The following is a 13,746-nucleotide window of genomic DNA, read 5'->3' as shown; positions in this document are numbered from 1 at the left end:
GAATCTAACAGATTAAGATGAATTGAAGATATTAAGCACTGAAAATCTAAATTTTGTATATATGAGAGAAATATATTAGGTAATGAAATCCAGAAATATAAAACGCTATTTTTTACAAATGCTGTTAAAACAACTCATAACTATTCTAGAATGTTCATTTTTCTTACAAGAAACATCATTTGTTTTCAAATATTTATTGTTTAAATAAAAAAATAATATTTCTAAAATAAGATTTTCAATAGAAAATCTCATGTATGCGCAGATTAGAAATTTCTTTTTCTATAAATCTAGTGATTATTTTGAGCTCCATTTCTACCTGGAAAAAGAAAATGTAATCTTAAGCATCTGATATAGTTTGAATGTATTATGTTGGTGCAAAAGTAATTGTGTTTTTGCCACTGAAAGTGATGGCAGAAGCCACAATTACTTTTGCACCAACTTAATATCTACCAAAAGTTTGTGTTTGGAAAACTTGGTCCCCAGTGCAATAGGTGGCACCTTTGGGAGGTGGTCAGGTTATGAGTGCTCTACCCTCAGGAATGGATTAGTCCATTTATATATTGATAGATTAATAGAATAATGAGTTACCAGGGGAATGGGTTAGTTAGCACAAGAGTGGATCTGTTATAAAAGCCAGTTTTTCTGTCCGGAGCCCTCTCACCATGTGATATCCTGCCCTGCCTCAAGACTCTGAAGGGAGTTTCCACCTGCAATAAGGCCATCATCAGATGCGGCCCTTCAGCCTGGGGTTTCCCAGCCTCCAGAACTGTAAGAAATATATATATATATATATATATATATTTTTGTTTTTGTTTTTTTTTTTTTTTTTTTTGAGCCTGAGTCTTGCTCTGTTGCCCAGGCTGGAGTGCAGTGGCGCAATCTCGGCTCACTGCAAGCTCCGCCTCCCAGGTTCACGCCATTCTCCTGCCTCAGCCTCTCCGAGTAGCTGGGACTACAGGCGCCCGCCATCACGCCCGGCTAATTTTTTGTATTTTTAGTAGAGACGGGGTTTCACCGTGGTCTCGGTTTCCCGACCTCGTGATCCGCCCGCCTTGGCCTCCCAAAGTGCTGGGATTACAAGCGTGAGCCACCGCGCCCGGCCAGAAATATATTTTTATTCTTTATAAATTACCCAGTCTCAGGTATTCAGTTACAGTAACGTAAAACAAACTGACAGTATCTTTAGTTAAACTCAGACACTCCAGGGAGATTTTTCTTCTCCTCCCCTCTTCAGAGTTGACTTTAAATTGGAGAGTTGATGAAATCCTGTGGTGATTATGAAGGGGCTGATTACTTGTACAAATTATCTGCTCCTGAGTTATACTATTCATATCTGTTTCTTAAGGAATATCATCAAAAATATGGCACATTTGGCATCTAGTGAGAGATTTACATCTTAAATTGATGTATAAATCAGGACCAAAACTAAAGTCAGTGAGTCACCTAGAACACAAAATAGAAGGAACACTCACACTTGGGTTATTTGAGTACTCTCCTCTGATGTAAATATATGCTTACACTATATTAAGTTGAGGCTTCTCATTTTCTTTTTTTTTTTTTTTTCTTTTTTTTGAGATGGAGTCTTGCTCTTGTTGCTCAGGCTAGAGTGCAATGGTGCCATCTCAGCTCACTACAACCTCCGCCTCCTGAGTTCAAGCAATTCTCCTGCCTCAGCTTCCCGAGTAGCTGGGACTACAGGCACCCGCCGCCACACCCAGCTAATTTTGTACTTTTAGTAGAGATGGAGTTTCTCCACGTTGGTCAGGCTGGTCTCGAACTCCTGACCTCAGATGATCCGCCCGCCTCGGCCTCCCAAAGTGCTGGGATTACAGGCATGAGCCACCGCGCCCGGCGAGGCTTCTCATTTTAAAAATTAGAAAAAAAATTAAATCAGGCCTTAATCTCTATAGTGCTCAGTGAACTATTGATCACTTTAATGACAAAGGTAAGTTCTGTTACTTTCTTATGATTTTACTTAAGCTAAACTTTAGTGAACTCTTCCAAAAAAAAAAAAAAAATACTTTCTTCTATATTGTAATCTACCCTGGTGGCTTGAAAACATCTGCAAGCTTGCCATCTCTTTAAAAGAAGCTAGCCTCACAACAAAAATTCAAACTGTCACCCTAAAATTCTATACTAAGCATAACTATTTTTCAGAAATGAAGGTGAATTACAGACATTTAAAAGCTAGAACAATTCATCAGCAGCAGAACTATATTACAATACAATCTTACATTAAGACAATCAAGGAGAAGCAAATTGTTGTCAGGTTCAAATCTAAATCTACTGAAATAAAATGATGAGAATCCGAAAGTAACTGCAACAAAAGCAAAAATTGACAAATGGGATCTAATTAAACTAAAGAGCTTCTGCACAGCAAAATAAACTATTAACAGAGTAAAAGGACAACCTACAGAATTGGAGAAAAATGTTGTAAAATATGCATCTGATAAAGGTCTAATGTTCAGCATCTATAAGGAACTTCAACAAATTTATGAAAACAAACAACCCCATTAAAATTGGGCAAAGGGCATAAACAGATACTTCTCAAAAGAAGACATACATGTGGTCAAAAATCATATGTACAAATGCTCAACGTCACTGACCATTAGAGAAATGCAAACCAAAACCACAATGAGATACCATCTCACACCAGTCAGAATGGCTGTTATTAAAAAGTCAAAAAATAATAGATGCTGGCAAAATTGTGGAGAAAAAGAAATGCTTTTACACTGTTGGTGGGAGTGTAAATTAGTTCAACCATTGTGGAAGACAATATGGCGATTCCTCTAAAACCTTGAGACAGAAATACCATTCAACCCAGTAATCCCATTACTGTGTATATACTCAAAGGATAATAAATTTTTCTATTATAAAAACACATGCACGTGTATATTCACTGCAGCACTATTTACAAGAGTAAAGACATGGAATCAACCTGAATGCCCATCAATGATAGACTGAATGAAGAGAGTGTGGTACCTAGACACCATTGAATACTGTGGAGCCATTAAAAAAAGCATTAGATCATCTCCTTTGCAGGGACATGGATGGAGCTGGAGGCCATTATCCTTAGCAAACTAAGACAGGAACAAAAAAATCAAATACCACATGTTCTCACTTATAAGTGGGAGCTGAATGATGAGAACACATTGACATATAGAGGGGAACAATGCACACTGGGACCTACTGGAGGGCAGAGGATGGGAGAAGGGGGAGGATGAGGAAGAACAACTAACTGATACCAGGCTTAATGCCAGAGTGATGAAATGTACAACAAACCCCCGCGACACATGTTTACCCATGTAATAAACCTACACATCCTGCACATGTACCCCTGAACTTAAAAGTTAAAATAAAGAGAGAATCAAAAGCAGTAAATATGTGGGCAAATATAAAATATGTATTCTGTTTGGACTCTCCCTGGCCAGAGACCAGAGGACCAAAACTAAAGAATCACCATCTTGGCACTATAATTAACCATGACAGGCAGTAAGAAATAGAGTTGCTATGAACATTATGGGGCCAGGCAGGAATGTCTTTTGGACTCAGATGGTCCTGTTGCATTACTCTTTTTACTCTCTCTTTCTCTCTCATAATTGTGAATGTGAATAGATATGTGCAGTAACCTTTCTAGTAACAGGGCTCTGACGTCTCTGGAATGAGAATTTTTACCACACCACAAGTCAAATACCATGAGTAGCAGGTGTGGTTTTGTAAGAAAATGATCAGTATCAATCTTGAAGTTATCTTCATTGATAAGAGCTGTAGTTAATTCCACTAACCTCTCTCTTATGTTTGTTTCCTACCAGGCTCAGAGAAAAAGGACCACAGGAATCTTGGGTCTCACCTATATATGAAAAAGAAGTTTTATGTTGTGCAGATTATGGATGGTGAGAGTAATTTGTACAGTTCAGATAACTGTTCATAAATGAACATGCTGATTTACAAAAGAACATGCAAGGAGTGTAGCTAGCTGGCAGTCTTCAGTTCTTACAGACTTCTGGATCAGACACATCTTTCAAACTGAGGCTACACTCCTTCAAGGAAGCCCCAGCCAATGATTGAGCTGGTATTGAGTCTGCCCATTATTTTTCAACATGGGACTCCTCTGATAGGCAGTATTTGCTCTGGAACTCCGTGTTGTACCTCTGCACTGTGGTCTGAGTCTCTCTTTGCCTTTTCTGCTTTTCTTCCTTTTCTTACATGTATCATATATGCATTGCAGTCGAAGAATTTCTTTCTTCAACTCCAATTTGTCTTCATTTTATCTTTCACAGGTATTAACCCCTAATAAGCCTCTTGGACACCTCACTCAATCCCAGCATTTACTACTCATAATTACATATATCCAAAAAGTCAATAAATCATTATCTGCAAATGTACACTTTTAAATATATAGGTGGAACAATTATCCCATTAATTTGATGAATGTAAAACATAATTATAGCTGATTGAAACTTTAAACAGTTTTTTATTGTTGTTGTTGCTGCTTTGTTTTGCCTTTTTTTCTAGTGGATGCATACAAATTGTTTTATTTCAATTATTTGGACCATTTTCTTCTTTTAACTTTTAACATTACATATGAAGGAATTTAACCAATTCCAAAAGTGAGTCTTGTAAATAAAGTCCTCTCTATTATGGACTTTAACTTTGTTCTTAAAATATCATCATAGGGTATTTAAACAAATGCCTTAATAATACTATCCTTACCCAAGGGAAAAGGGTAGTAACAATACAACAGTTAACTAAACTATTTATTTTTCATGTGTGCTATTTACTGTAACATCCTTTCTGCTTGCATTCTAAATGATCCATTCTTGGATATTTTTACTGGTATCTTCCTTTCTGTCTCATCTTTGTCTGTCTATCTTTTAGATGCTGATATTTTAAAGTATAAGTATTAAAGGGAACTTTCCGTTATATCCCCAATTCTGTTACATATTACTACAGAGGACTTTTTTTGCCTCCTGCTAATTGCTCATATATTATGATTATTTACTCATCCACAAGTTTCATAATATATATCTCAACAAGGACTATCACTTTAAAGTTTAAACTTACTTCTTAAATCTATGTATTTACATGAATCATTTTAAGCTTCTGTATTTGTTTTAAAACATCTGTATGTATTTTTTCATTTTTTCTTAAGGGGTGAGGTCTCATATTGTTGTCCAGGCTGATCGCGAACTTCTAGGCTCAAGTAATCCTCCAGCGTCGGCCTCCCAAAGTGCTGGAGTTACAGGCATGAGCCATTGTGCCTAACCATAGAATTATTTGTATGTTTTTGTTATGAAAGATTAGGGTGACTGTAAATAAATCAACTGTGTGGTTGTAGTTCAAGTTAGTGTTACTGATTGTGGTAAGCAGAGTTCTAAAGATTCCCATTTTCAGGTAATTAATCCAAACACAAATCTCAGTACTGCTGTCAGGGGACTTTGCAGATGTAACTAAAGTGATTAATCAGCTCCCCTTAAAATAACGACATTATTCTGAATTATGCAGACGTGTTCAACATAATCACAGAAGCCATAAAAGACAGATAATTTTTCTTTGGTTAGGGGCTGAGAGATGTGTCAGAAGATGAAGTCAGAAAACACAAGAGGAAGAAAGGAAGGTGAGAGAGTCTTGAAGTGCGAGGAGGCGGGAGTCCTCTGTAGGCTAGATTGACCACTGGCCATTAAGGAAACAGGGACTGCAGTTTTACAACCACTGAGCACTGAATTTGAGCAACAACTTGAATGAGCATAAGAGCCAGTTCTTTCAAGAGTCTCCTGACAAAGAGCCAAGCCAGCCAGCAGCTTGATTTTGCCCTTGTGAAACTGAAGCCAAAGAAACCAGCTGAGCCAGCTTGGATGTTTGGCCTACAGAACTGAGAGATAATAAATCTGTGTTCTTTAAAGTTATTACATTTGTGGCAACCTGTTATAAGAGAAAGAGGAAACTTGCAAACTGATGGAGGATTTTTTCTTAGATTTTATATTGTAAATTTGCATATAATATGAATACCAAGCCTTTATAATATCAGATTGGTGGAAAAATAATTACTGTTTTTGCAATGTAAAGTAATAGTGAACAATTACTTTTGCACCAACCTAATAGAATACCCAGATTCAGTCTGAAGTTTCCACTGGGCTTCAAAGATATTTCATATTGTTTCTTCCCTTTCTGTGGTGACATGCTGGAAACAGTGGCATCAAAGAGGTAATGAGACTGTAAAAACAGGTTGTTACTTCAAGGATTGCCACTCATGTGAAATATACAATCTTCATTGAAGTGTGCCACGAACGAGAAATAAAACATATAGTGTTAAACCACCGAGATGTTTTTGTTCCCTTGTGTGTGGGATGGATGAGGAGAAAATCATATAAGCAACACGTTTCATTATTCTGCTTCTGAGATGTTGGGAGGTACTTCCTCCCTCGTAAGGGGCTCAGTGAATGCATTTGATGAAAAGAGTATGCAAAGAAAGTTTTGACTTACAGTAATTTTGACTTATTTTCAGATGATGGAAATATATATGAGACGACCAGAAGCAGGCGTCATTGTTTTTTTCAGTATTGACATTAAGTATTGTATTAGTCCATTTTCATGCTGCTGATAAAGGCATACCTGAGACTGGGTAATTTATAAAGAGAAAGAGGTTTAATGGACTCACAGTTCCACATGGCTGAGGAGGCCTCACAATCATGGCAGAAGGCAAAAGACACGTCTTACGTGGTGGCAGCCAAGACAGAATGAGAGCCAAGTGAAAGGGGAAACTCCTTATAAAACCATCAGATCTCATGAGACCTACTCACTACCATGAGAACAGTTTTGGGGAAACTGCCCCCATGATTCAATTATTTCCCACCAGGTCCCTCCCACAACCTGTGGGAATTATGGGAGCTAAAATACAAGATGAGATTTGGGTGGGGACACAGCCAAACCATATCAAGTATTTTTGTTTGTTTGATTGTTTGTTTGTTTTTTGAGATGGAGTCTTGCTCTGTCAACTAGGCTGGAGTACAGTGATACAATCTCAGCTCACTGCAACATCCACCTCCCAGGTTCAAGTGATTCTCCTGCCTCAGCCTCCCTAATAGCTGGGATTATAGGCATGCACCACAAGGCTCGGCTGATTTTTGTATTTTTAGTAGAGATGGGGTTTCACCATGTTGGCCAGGCTGGTCTCAAACTCCTGTCCTCAGGTAATCTGTCCCCCTTGGGCTCCAAAAGTGCTGAGATTACAGGCATGAGCCACCGCACCCAGCCCATATCAAGTATTAATATGAGTTTCTCCTGGATCCTACAATCTCATCAGGTATAAAATTAAATACGCTAGTGCAACATCTTTGCCTTTCCATGTATTCTCCTTGATATGCAGAACTAGGGTTGATAATGGCCACGACCTCAGCAATATTAACACTATTATGGTTGGAATACTATGCAGCCATAAAAAAGTGAGATCATGTCTTTTGAGGGAACATGGATGAAGCTGTAGCTGGAAGCTATTATCCTTAGCAAACTAACACAGGAACAGAAAACCAAATACCACATGTTCTCACTTTTAAGTTGGAGCTAAATGATAAGAACTTAAGAACACAGAGAAGGAAACAACAGAAACTGGGGTCTATTTGAGGGTGGAGGCTGGGAGGAGGAAGAGGAACAGAAAAGATACCTATTGGGTACTGGGCTTACTACCTGGGTAATGAAATAATATGTACAGCAAACCCCTGTGACACGTGTTTACCTATATACAAACATTCGCATGTACCCCCAAACCTAAAATAAAAGTTTTTTAAAAAAAAGAAAGAAACACAATGCTGGTAAGAAATACATCCCAGGACAGAAAACAAAGGGATCAAGGCTTGGAGATGGCACTAAGCATGTGGAGTTAGCCTAAAATCGGAAGGTTACTAGAGGTCCTTTGAACTAGGGTATGACCAGGTGAAGATGATTTTATCAACAGTGTGAAAGATGAATGTGAGGGTCCCGACACTGGAGGTAGAAACTGACCATAATGAGCCAGCAGTGTTGGAGAGAAGGAGACAGATGTGAGAACTATTTTAGAAACAGCATGTGGCAACTTGTAGAAGTATGGAGTGTTGAAGAAAATAAGGAAAGGGGAGTCTACAGCAACTAACAGTTCCCGTCATTGATGTTTTGATGATTTGTATAACCATAATCTGATTGAAAGTGTTCAAGAGGAAAAATTATTCCCTATGCATTTTTTTAAGTTTTATTTTTGTAGATAGGGTCTTGCTCTGTCTTTCAAGCTATAGTGCAGTGACATAATAGCTCACGGTAACCTGGAACTCCTGGGCTTAAGCAAGCCTCTCACCTCAGCTTCTTGAGTAGCAAGGATATCAGGTGCACCACCATGCCCAGCTAATTTTATTATTTATGTATTTATTTATTTATTTTTGGTAGGGACAGTATCTCACTATATTGCTCAGGCTGATCTCGAATTCTTGGCCTCAAGCAATCTTGGCCTCTTGGATGTTCTGGGATTACAGGCATGAGCCACCACATATGTTTTATGCATATATTTTTCTCTGAGTTTCTTCAAAGGTGGTTTCATGTTCATAATCTAAATCTTACTAGAGATGAATGGAATTGCTATCATGTATTACCTGATACAACAGCTCATTCGGTTATTGTTCTAATTATGTGAATGAACAGGTTAATGTACCGTAAAATCCCAGTCTATGGAGAAAAGCATCACCAAGTCTGAGATCCAAATAGGATTTTTAGAGTAGTTTTACCTATGGCTTTTAAATTGAAAACCTAATGTGTTTTCACCTTCAATTAAGCACAGTTGCCAAGTATAATTGACCATAGTAATATAACTAGTAATTTGAGGACATTCAACATGCACATGCTGTACACACTTAAAAATGGGTTTAGCTTATTTCATGGAGCTTTAGGCCTAGAAATCACTTCATGAAAAATCTAATTTAAACCTTTCTCTGTAAGGAGGAGAAATAATTATGAACCACGGTTGCTCAGCAAGTGTAAGGTATATCCAAAGGAAAAACCAGGCCTAACCCTTACATGAAACAAAGCCAGGCCAAAGCATTCTCCATTATTTCCAGAATTCCTGTTTATTAGCTAGCATTCCCATCTATCTCCTTCCTCCCTACTCACTCTCCACCAATCGATTATTAACCTGTTTTCATTCTCCTATCTGGCTACCAGGTATTAGTGGCTCAGATAGGATACATCACCAGTGCATTTTTAAAATGAGAAGGTTTCAGACACAAAACAGTGCTAGTTCCGTTTAGAAAACACAGATATTGGTGAGATAGAAAAAGACAGGGTTAGAAAACATAGATATTGGAGAGATAGAAAGAGACAGAGGGAGGGAGAAAGAGAATCTTGTCACTAATTTAATCCCTTGAAAGAAAAACCTTAGATGTGTTCTTTCTGAAGGAAAAAAACGAGAGGTAAAAATGTGGTTATATTTAACCACACCAGATTATTATACATTTTAAAACCTTTCCAAATAACTATTTTTTATTTTGTTCATTCTCTCCATTGTGTGCTTTGTTTTTTCCTGTTTCTTTACTTTGATTTCATCATTATCATTCCCTTCTTTCTGCATTCTACAGGTCAATTTTTTCAATCCTAACTTTCTGAGATCGATGGGATAGATTAATTTTCTCATTAATGTTGCATACCTATTACTGGTCATTACTGCTATGTATTTTTGTCTTTATACTGCTTTTGTGCATTCTTCAAGTCATCACCTGTATTACTTTGGTATAATTCAGTTAAAGATATTTTTTAATTCTATTGTGAATTTACAGGTAATGGATTGTTCAGTCTTTTATTTGTTGATTTCCAAGTTTGTAAGGACAATCTCGTTATCTTTGATTACTGATTCATCAATTACATTTTGAAATTTGTTACTATTTTGTTAATTACTAAGAAATATTTTGCTGAAATTGTCGGTTTGTCTATTTCCCCTTGGTTTTCTGTAAATTAGTGAGTCTGCATTTTAAAATAGTATCATTAAGTTCTGATATGTTTCTTACAACCTTTTAGGAATTGATTTTTTTAAACATTCCATTCATCTCTAGCAATGTATTTTTGTCTTAAAATTAGTTCATCTGGCATTAATATAGGTTAATGTTTGATTGGAATATTCTTTTTCATTGTTTTTATTTGCAAATTTCCTGTGGTTATGATTCAGTGTTTCTCTTCTAAATAACTTAGTTTTTTTTTTCATTTTGAAAGTATTTTTCATTGGCCAATTAATGTAATTATGTATATATATATATATATATGTGTGTATATATATACATATAGATGTGTGTATATATATACATATAGATGTATGTATATGTGTATATATATACATATAGATGTATGTATATATGTATATAACATAATTATATGTAAACATAATAAGTGCTTTCTATTTGTTCCTCTAATGATATACTTTTTCTCTCTTTGATTTCCTTATTCTGTATCTTTTTTTGTTTTTTCTGCTTCTATTCTATTTGGTTCAATGTTATATACAATATTTTATTATCATTTAATAGTAATTGTTCTATGAGGAACTTCACATCAAAGTATCTCAGACTTATAAGAGTCTTACATTGCTGACTACTTTTTATTCTTCTCTAAACAATGAACTGGACTTTTATTTCCCCCTTCACAAGAATATCTTATTACTTTGCTGTGCCTTAATTAAGTCTATATTATAAATTTTAAATAATATTGCTCTTTCTGTTTTATGTAGTCAAAATTTATTTGAACATAGAATATTTATCTTTAACTTTTCACCTGCCTGAACAATACATTCCAGTATTTCCTTCAGTATAATTCAGTATAATTATGCTGGTTACAAATTTTCTCTCTCTCCTTACCCTTCTTATCCTCTCTCTCTGTTGTCTTTCCTCTCTCTTTTGGCTTTCAAATGTATACATATTACCTTAATTACAAAAGGGTACTATTATAGGTAGTAATTTTGTTTTAGTACATGGCAGACTGCATTCAGTATACAGCATTTACAGCATTAGAATTATTTATCTTTTTGTTTCTGGCTTTAAAGATATCTCCTATTTGCCTTTGCTTTCTGCAGAAATAACAGTGATAGATTTATATGTTTCATGCTGCTTAGAGTTCTGTGGATTTCTTATATTTTTATTGTTTTCATTTATTTCGTTAGAATAGCAGCATTCTTAACCTCTATCTATTCATTAACTATAAATTTTTCTACATTCTGTATTTCTCTTCTGGTAATTCAGACATTAGACTTCTCTTACTATCCCCTGTATCTTTGATTTGACAAAAATATACACTTATTTTTTCACAACATGATAGCTGCAGTCTGTTGCATTTGCCTGAAATTATCCCCACAAGCATTTTGTGCAGATGACTGATTCAAAAGTTCAGAAATCAGTTCAAATATCAGTGCTTTAGAAAAATGTCTCCCTATTACATCTGCTGACATACCCAATCTCACCATAACTCTATTTTCTCCATTTCCTCATTTACTATTTTTTGTGTGTTTTTGCTCACTTTAAAACCTGAATAAACTCTATAACTCCAAGAAGCTTATTTGTTTAATTTATGATAGCTATAACATCTATAAAATTGAAGACCAAATGTACTTAATAAATATCACTTAAATTAATAAATAAAAGCATGAGATAATAGTTATAACTACATCATAAGATTGTTAGAATTACATAACATAATGCTCATATCTTATTAGTATCATGCATGGCGTCAAGTAATGTTTCTATTTTGACCATCATCATTATCATATTACTTATACACACAGTAAGATAAAATGCTATTCAATGAACTTGGGATCACAACCAAATTAATCTTCTAATTTTGGAGTTCTATGATATTTTTAGAAATGAATATCACTAACAAGTGAATTCCAATCTCATATCTATTTAAGAGGATGACATACAGAACTGCAACTGCTTTAACAAGTTCTAGCTCTACACTGCCATGAGCTTTTACTTTCCACTTGTATGATATTCTATGGTCAGCTCAATCACCTGTTCCCTTGTTTTCTTTCTTTTTATATTAGAACATTATGATTCTTAAGTATGATTTCTATGACATAATTTTAACTGTATTTTTTGAAATAACAATAATAAACTTTGAAATCTTAAAATTTCATTTTAACTCAGAGTCCATAAAGAAATTATTTTCTCATATACACTGAAAATTGTATAAAGCAAAATTTAAGTTGGTATTAAATTAATATTGTTTTACATTGACTATCTTCCAGGGAATAAAGAGTTGGAGTACAATAAAGATGCAAGGAAAACACATACTTCTTAGCTATGGGAGTTATTAATAGGTCCAAATACAAGCAATGGACACATCATATTGAAACAAATCAGTTGTCAGTGGGATTTATCAGTTCAGTAGACATTTGAAGCCTGTTTAGTGTTAATGAAATATCTTCAAACAAATTCTAAAAATTGTAATTTGTAGCAATATTTGTAATTTCTGTATTATGATCATGCTATATCCATTTCCAAATATCTTATCAACAGCCATTTTATACCTTAAATGAATAGTGATATTTCACATTAGATCTCAGACAATTTTATTATGTTTACCACTATTACCACCACATCATTTTTATGCTAAGATGGCAGTGCTAGGAAATTCCATTTATGACAATTTGTACATTTTCATGTGATATCCTGAGCATCACATGCAGAGAACAATCATATATTCATTCACCTTAGTGTGGGTGACCATTAGAATTGACTTTTCATGTGTGTAATACGTGCACATTACATGTTATTGAAATCTAAGAGAGTATTATTTTAATAGAGTAGTTGAAAAGTAATGCTGTGTTAATAAGCAATAACTTTTCTACATATATATGTAGAAAATTATCTCAACTCAGGAAATCACATTAAAATAAACTGAAACCATTTTTCTCATTTCAGTGGTCCATTTTGTGAGACAGATTTCAGTGAGAACAAAATAATCGAAACCTGTTGTTTCAATAACTCTTCCAACAAACTTAATAAAATTAATCCGTTGTACATCCAGACACAAACTGTCAGACTAAAAACTATAATCTGATGTAATTGAAACCTATTCTATTTGCCAAGTGTTTAAAAGGTATTTCCATATATCTCTTCCCTAAATTTTTATGAGGTGTCCGAAAGGACATGTTACTATTTTTAATATTTTTCTGGGCTCCGGATATGGCCAATTCTAAAAATGATGTGTTTGTTTTAGTTTCACTTTAAAGTGTTGTAAGATGTTAACCTCAGAGCTCAACCAACAGACCAGAATAATAGTAAAAAACAAAAATAAAAATTCTCACCTCTTTATATTCAAAGCTTTTGAAATCCTTGATCCTCAATGTCAGCTTGTGCAGCTTCTCAAAAGAGTTTCTCATGTTCTTCCTGCCCTGAACCTCCCAAATTGGGAAGGACATAGCTGTGGACTGGCAAGTTCATTTTCCATTCATCTAAACCTACAGTCACTTCCTATATCTATGACTTCCTTCGGGCGTTTTTCTCTGGGGCTCTTGCTCTCAGACTCGCCGTTTTGCTTTGAGGACTGGATGTACTTCTTTTAAGGGGTTATTTACTATTGCCCCAAATATACACATTTCTCCTAAGAACTTAGCTTTTTGAGAGTTTTCAGTTTTTTCTGATTGTCCATTTGTAGATCTAGTTCTGCACATTAATAAGATGCATAATTTGTGCCTCTCTGAAAGTGAGATTTTTTTGTAGGTACCCAAGAATGTGGCATTTGCTTTAC

At 35.2% G+C, this 13,746-nt stretch overlaps 1 long non-coding RNA gene across 1 annotated transcript in view; it reads right to left on the bottom strand.

The window, feature by feature from the left end:
* LOC115833163 overlaps positions 1-13,468 on the bottom strand; it is an 84,251-nt gene extending 70,783 nt beyond the window's left edge. The window contains exon 1 of the long non-coding RNA XR_004028609.1: positions 13,304-13,468. This is a non-coding gene — a long non-coding RNA (uncharacterized LOC115833163). The remainder of the gene's footprint in view (positions 1-13,303) is intronic.
* Positions 13,469-13,746: the final 278 nt, after the last annotated feature.

Source organism: Nomascus leucogenys, chromosome 25 (assembly GCF_006542625.1).
Source record: "Nomascus leucogenys isolate Asia chromosome 25, Asia_NLE_v1, whole genome shotgun sequence".
Lineage (NCBI taxonomy): Eukaryota > Metazoa > Chordata > Mammalia > Primates > Hylobatidae > Nomascus > Nomascus leucogenys.
Note: the sequence above shows the minus strand (reverse complement) of the source record. Positions and strands in the feature narration are given on the sequence as shown.